The 7867-nt window shown below is 39.2% G+C and overlaps 1 pseudogene; it reads left to right on the forward strand.

The window, feature by feature from the left end:
- Positions 1-208: 208 nt before the first annotated feature.
- Positions 209-506, forward strand: LOC109680142 (protein Hikeshi pseudogene; annotated as a pseudogene).
- Positions 507-7867: the final 7361 nt, after the last annotated feature.

Below are 7867 nucleotides of genomic sequence, written 5' to 3' on the forward strand. Positions count from 1 at the left end.
GTCCTGGTGCTGGTCTTGTCACTAAGTAGTGGAGAGTCAAACTCCCTCCTGAAAATTCTGGAAGGCTCTTGCGCTCAGCTAGGACTATAACCATAGGATTCCTAGTCTCTACCTTCAGGTCTCTTCTGGTTGAATGGAGTTGCCACTACCTTGTTGGACTGCTTGGTGGCAGGAGGCTGGAGAAGGAAGCCAACACTTTTTTGGATACATGAATGTTGTCCAAACTCTATCTGTTGCTCAGATTGGAATTTCAGTGGAGTTATTAGACAGTCTGGTTCATCAGGCTCCCGTAGGCAGGAGCCTCAATTGACACATTCTCTCTATTCACACAAGAGATGTTGGACAACTTCTATAATTTTGCTTAATCATTTGCTGTCCAGATGCCCAGATGACATCAAAACCATCTGAAATGTTCATTCTAACAAATATGGTTCCGAAGTGTTACAAAAGCTTTTCGAAGATGACTAGCACAAAACCCTCTGTTTTGGGAGACACAATTTAAATAAAATGACTTTTAATAGAAAACATATGAATCCATCAATGATTTAGTCCACTGATGAGATTAGACCCCTCAAGGTACAAGCATTTCTGAACACTGCTGCATTGGAAACCACGGCTTCAACACACAAGCCTTTGTGGAACATACCAGATACAAAACACAAAAGACATCATAATCCTGTTACTTCTGGGATGTGATCTTAGAAAACTATAGGTAAGCCATAGGCAAGTGTAAGAAATACCTTGGGGTCAGGCAAACATTCAAGTGGTTTTTAGATATATGGCCCCTGTGGACATTTACACACTTTTCCTACAATGTATCCATGCTTGTCCCTGGAATAGGACAAAGAAAAGTCAACCCAATTGACTTTCCCTCTTGGAGTGTAAGAGTTGAATGCTTGGTCAGAATTTTATATAATAACTCCAGATTCTTTTTCATTTCTAGGAAGAGCTGATTAAGTCATTTTGCTTCACTAGAATTGAAGGGTTTAGGTTGATTTTTCTCCTGGCAACTGTTCATTCTGATGAAAAGACATCATGAAAATATTGATGGAGAACAGCAATATTAATCCATCAGACATTATTTATTAGTGATGTGTTGTGTAACAAGTACAACTCATAAATTTAATGAAATGCAATGTCATTAATCACTCAACATTTATAATGAAGGCCCGTAGAACTTCATTTGAACATTTTCTTCTTGCAATCTGCTTGTAACAAGCTTAGCTGTGACTGCCTTTTCTATCCTGTGACAAATCCCCTTTCTTCTTTACTCCCTAATTACTAATCCTCCTTTACAATTCTAAGGAAAGTAGCTGATCTCTCTCTATGCTCTATGGCTTCCCAGACTAAAGCAAGTTCTCCCTGTCTAATCATTGTTCTTTGTTTCTTAGATAGTAACATATGCAATTCCCAAAGAACAAAGGGTCTGCCAATCAAAGAACCCATTCCATTTTACCTGTGATTCAACTAGAGTGGCCAACACAACTAGATCTCATCATACAATAAAAAGAGGATTCTGGGACATTTAGGTGAGATTTTGCTACCCCGAAGAGTAGATACTACATACAGCCATATATGATGGGACTGCATACCTGTAATTCCAGCACTCAACAGGCTTAGGTAGAAGGATCCTGAGTTCGAGGCAGTGTGGACGACAGAGCAAGTTTGAGGCAAGCCAGGGATGTATAGAGAAACCCAGCCTCAAATCTCCCTCCCCATCAATAAAAGTAGATACCAGGAAAACAATGACTTCTTGATGCCCCATTGTTTCTTGATCAAGGCACTGTCATGTGACAATGTGATGTTTGAGTCCATTTTAGGAAAACGAAGACAGACATCTCTCCTTCTGAAGATGACAGATGGGAAGGAAGGAAAATTCTGAGCTCTTAATATTAAAAGTAACCTAAGTAACCCTGAAATCAGGGTTTTTATTAAGTAAGTAATAACTCTCTCCGTGAGTATAATCCATGGTTTTTCAAGCATTTGGATGGATAAGTTATACTTAACAATTGAGAAAGAGAGAGAGAGAGAGAGACAAAAGAGAGGTCATTTGTAACAATTGTGGAGCCCAGAGAAAGCTAGAAATGATGAGCCCACCACCAATTCATGAAGTACTTAAAAGTTATAAATTGAGCTGGAAGTAGTGGTGCACACCTGTCATTCCAGTACTTGGGAAGCTGAGGGAGAATCATGAGTTCAAAGCCAGTCTGGGTAATATAGCAAGATGCTGTCTGAAAGAAAAAAGGTTATAAATTGAGCTACAAATTGACAAATAAAATGTGCTCTGTCCTCATATCTTGGAAACCATTCCATCACAATGACTAACAAGCCAAATTGAAATTTTGGACCCCTATGGGAACACCCTACTGGGACGTGGTGGTTGGCGAATAGCCAGCCTACTTCTCACCCCCAGATCCATGTCTTCACTCCTTATCTTCTCATGATCTAGCTCTGCCTTACCTAAAAGGTATCTTGACAGAAGATATTTGAAAACATTAGTCTATCCATTCAAATTTCAGCCATATTCTCCCATGCTTTCAATGGCATGCTCAGCCACATCTTGGGCACCAAGGTATACATAACTTTGGAAGAATAAATCTGAGAAAAGACCACTCATGGAGCCAGAAAAGAAATTATGAACCTTTGGGAAGTAATTTCAGAATCTTAGATACCCAAAGAATAGTCTAGACCAAAAAGTTTGGAGTTTTAGAACATGGAAAATATGAGATTCCAAAGCACATGGCTTGGATCATGTACCCCCTCCACTCTGCCTGCCAAATGGGCCTAAGTTTGTACTGGGAAAAAGCCTCTTAATTCCAACATCACAACAGGCTGAAATGTAAAGTTCCGGGCATTACGATGATCTCCAGAATCACCAAAAATAACTTCTCTATTTCACTTTGTTTGTAAGATCATGACTTCAGTGGTGTTTTTTTCTTTGTCTTTTGTTTCTTGAGATAGGGTCTCCCTAGGTAGCTCAGGCTGGCCCAGAACTCATTGTGTTGAAGTCTAATGTGGCCTAGAACTTGAAATCTTCCTATTTCAGCCTACTGAATGCTGGGAATATAGGCATGAACCACTACACTTGGCTAAATTCAATGATTTCAACAACTGACAAGCAGTTGTTCTTAAATGTAAATCCATAAAGGTGGATTTATTATGAAGCTAGTGAAGCTTAAGCTCCAAGGCCCTGCACTCATGTAGGTTCTGAAGAACATATTCACACAATGCTATGTTAGCCATCTAGTAAACAGGAGGGCACACATTACCATATTATGAAAATGGCAGAATGTGTTTTGCATTATGTCTTAGTCAAGATGTTTCTTAATTCTTAACTTAACCTTTCCCCCATGTAAAGTGGTACAGTCACTGTGGAAAACAGTTTGAGGATCACCTAAAATCAAGAATAGAATTATCATATGGTACAGCATTTTCATTCCTACACATATATATAAAAGAATTAAAAATAGGGAAGTTTTTACTCCCATTTCCTGTATGGGGAACAGAAAATGTTTCTCCCTTTCTTTACCCCACATCTCCCTACTTTATCCTAAAATAATCCTTGCCATAAAAAAACAATGGAAAACGGGTACTCAAACACTTACACACTAATGATTGCAGCAACATTATTCTAAGTAGTCAAAGGTGGAAACAACCTAAGCATCTATTGATGAATGAATTAATAAACAAAATGCGGTATATACATATAATGAAATATTAGTCAGCCTTTAAAAGGAATAACATTTTGATACATGATACTACATTAACGGGCCTTGAAAACCTGCCAAATATATGAGGATGTGGGGAAAAAGGAACCCTCATACACTGCTGGTGGGAATGTAAGCTAGTACAACCACTTTGGAAAACAATATGGAGGCTTCTTAAAAAACTAAAAATAGATCTGCCATATGATCCAGCAATACCACACCTAGGGACAAACCCAAAGGAATTCGACTCAGGTTATTCCAAAGGCACCTGCACGCCCATGTTTATTGCAGCACTATTCACAATAGCCAAGTTACGAAAAACACCCAAGATTCTCCACTACTGACAAATGGATTAAGAAAATGTGGTATTTATATACAATGGGATTTTATTCAGCCACAAAGTAAATGGATGGAACTGGAGAACATTATCTTAAGTAAAGTTAACCAGGCTCAGAAGGCCAAAAATCATATGTGCTCTGTCATATGCAGACTTTAGACCTAAAACAAATGCAGTAATATTATTGGACATGGGTCACACACTAAGAGGAGAATGCATACAGTAGGAATAGGAAAAGGTAGGAAACCCAAAACTTGAAAGTGTTTGATGTGTCCATTGTACAGGAGCTAATATAATAATCTTAAACTGACAAAGGCCTCTATGGGAAGGTGACCAAGAGGTAGTGAAGAGGTCTGGTACAGATGAACCAATTCAGGTTGTAATACACATGTGCATGGAAACAACGCTAGGAATCTCTCTGTATAGCTAACTTTATCTCAAACTAGCAAAAACATTATGTCTTTCTTATTATCGCTTATGTCTTCTCTTCAACAAAATTGGAGAAGAGGCCAGAACAGGTTCTGCCTGGAAGCGAGTGGGTGGGGGGAAAGGAATGTGTCAGGGGGTGGTGGGGAGAGATGGCCCAAACAATGTATGCACATATGAATAAATGAATGAACAATAAAAAAGAAAACTTGCCAAATATAAAAGGTCAAATACTGTATTATCCCATCTATATGAGATACTCAGTGTATTAGTCATATTTCCATTACTGTAACAAAATACCTGAGATAATAAACTTATAAAGAGAAATATTTTGCCTCAGTTTTAAAGGTTTCAGTCTATCATTGATTTGGCCTTACTGCTCTGGGATTATGGAGAGATAAGTACATCATGTCTTGAGAGCATATGACAGATCAAAGCTGCTCCCTTCATTGCAAACCAGAAAGAAAAAAGAAGAGAAAGGGACCAACGTCCCATAATCCTCTGAGAGCACATACCCTAAAGATCTCTTGTGAGGCCCCACCTTTTAAAGGTTCCACCACCTCCCAATAGCACCTCCATGGGGTCCAAGACTTTAACACATTCATCTTTGGGAGACGACCAAAATAAGGTAGAAGCCAGAAGCTTAGAGGATTGGGGAATAGACAGTTGGTGTTTTATTGTTATAGAGGTTTTGTTTAAGTGATGAAAACGTTCTAGAAATAGTGTGATGGCTATGCAACACTGTGATATATAGCTACTGCCACTCAAGTGTCCATTTAAAATTGTTCAACTGGTAAATTTTATATTATGTACATTTTACACAATAAACATGCCCCTCCCCAATTTTATCAGTTTCAGGTACCATAAAACAATTTCCCATTTTCTAATTATTAAATATAATTACACAATCACTGGGGATTTAAGAAACACAAAGCATCATGGACCAAGTTGAATAGGGAGTATCTTACAGGCACAGCCACTTCCTGCCCTTTGCTTCCTCCATGAAGTGTCAGTTAAGTTGGATTTTTTTTAAGTCTTTTTTTATGTGTTGGAAATGTTGTTTGACCTCAACGATTTTTGCTTTGTGTCAAAGGACAACTTATGCAAGAATAACCATAACACAGAGACATACAGAAGATATAATAATTTATTCTGCATAAGGCACTGAGCCTTGACATGTACCTGACACCAAAAATATAACTTCACCTCATAATACAAAGCACCCCAATCCCACTCTACCTCCTGCCTCCTGGGAGGTTTATAGCAAAATCTACGTGAACACAGAATAATGTGTTTTAAAATCTGCTGAGAAGTATTTCACTGATTATATGTTCAGTATTTGGAGAAAACCAAAGAACAAAAATGTTGTTTCCTACCCACTAAAAATGCTAAAATGGAAATAACACAGACTTAGGACTGGTCAGTGTTAGGTCTGTTTTAGGCTGGATTTCCCCAGAAAGTTCCATAAGGCAAGGAAATAGGTGTTTACCTGCAGGTCATAGAAAATATCAGTGGGCAACAGCCAACTAAAGCTGGGAAAGAGTGGAAGCCAAAGAATGGTGAGCTATGAGCAAGTCACCAATGTGGGTAACTGGGTCACAACTCCACTTGGGATCTCTAGGAATCACATAGAATACACCCGAGCATAGCCCCACCTGCAGGGCCCAAACCGGTGTGTTTGTCCCACACCTCCCATCCATCATTAACTGAGGTTGCTCTTGGACGCATTAATTTCTAAGCACTTCTCTCTTTTTGCCCTGTGGGCCAAGAAAACACCATCAAGTGGAAAGAGGAGGTGTCTGCAGACTGTTGCCTGCCATGTATGCTGACATGGTGAAGAAGATCCAGGGAAGTAGGAAGAGCCCAGCAGTTTTGCCTCTACCAGAAACTGTGATAATCTTGTACACAATAAGAAAAAGCCTCTATCTTAGTTTCACAGGGCCACTGTAACAAAGTACCCCAAACCTGGTGGCTTACGGTAACAGAAATTTGTTTATCTCACAGTACTGGAGGATAGAAGTCCAAAATCAACGTGACAGCAAGACCAGGCTACCTCTGAGACCATGGGTAGAGTCCTTCCTTGCCTATTCTTAGCTTCTGATAGAGGCCATCATCACCCTTGGTATTCCTTGACTTGCAACTGCATCACTCCAATTTCAATCTCAGTCATCACAAGGTATTGTTCCTGTGTGCCTGTCCTTGTGTATCTTCATGATGGCACATTTTCTTTACAAAAACACAGTCAAAATGGATTAGGACCCACCCTTTTACCTCTACAAACAATTCACATGGACCAGGATTAGTTATGTACCATTTAACTAATCAGATTAGGGGACAAAATTCAACTGTAACAACCTCTCTGGTCTCAGTTTTTCATTTGAAAAATGAAAATAATGGTTTTTCATGTATTTATTTGGCCATTTGTACTTCATCCTTTGATAATTGTGCAGTTTATTTGCCCATTTATTGACTGTATTATTTTGAACTGTATTGATTTCTGTTTGCTATGTTACATGTCCTCTATAGGAGTAGAAAGTCACCCAAATTTCTTGTATTTTCAGAGACTCCAGGCATCTGTTGGGTTCTGTCCCTCCATGGTACCTACTACCTAACATTATAATGCTGGATGTGCATCCTGGCTTTTTCTCTCTGTCTCTCTGTCTGTCTGTCTGTATCTTTCTCTCTCTCTCTCTCTCTCTCTCTCTCTCTCTCTCTCTCTCTCAATAGTAGGGATTGAAGTCAGGGCTTTCCATATGCTAGGCAATATCTCCACCATTTGCCTTTTGTTTTTGTTTTTGAGACAGAGTTTTGATACCTTTGAACTGACTGACCTCAAACTCATGATCATCCTACCTCCATATTGAGCAGCTGTGATTATAAGCATGTGCCATCACACCCAGCCCACTTTTCTCTTTTGTTCTTCAGGGAGAAGATGAGAATTCAGAGTTTTCTCCTGGTCATGTGATCCTATGCTGGGTAGAGTTCACTATATCGCAAGGATACTGTGAAATTTTCTGTTGGCTTTGATGCAGTTGGGTTCATATTAACCTGGTGTGCAGGAATTTCTAATTTCTGTATTTCTCACAAGGGGAATCTGTTCATGTCGTTGAAACATGTCTTCATGGGAGGAAAGATAGTCTGGGGTTTCCTAGCCACAATTTTGCTGATGTCACTCCTTATCTATTGAAAATATTTTTTATTGTTGTTCTGGGGGTACATTGTGGCATTCACAAAAGTACTTACAATATATCAAATATACCATAGTTGAATTCACCTCCTCCATCATTCTCCTTTACCCCCCACCCTCTGTTCCTGGAAAAGCTTCAACATGTCTCAGTTTTCTCTTTACATACATGTATACACAGTATTTGCCCCATATTCACCCTCCTACATCATT

The sequence above is a fragment of the Castor canadensis genome, chromosome 5 (assembly GCF_047511655.1).
Source record: "Castor canadensis chromosome 5, mCasCan1.hap1v2, whole genome shotgun sequence".
Lineage (NCBI taxonomy): Eukaryota > Metazoa > Chordata > Mammalia > Rodentia > Castoridae > Castor > Castor canadensis.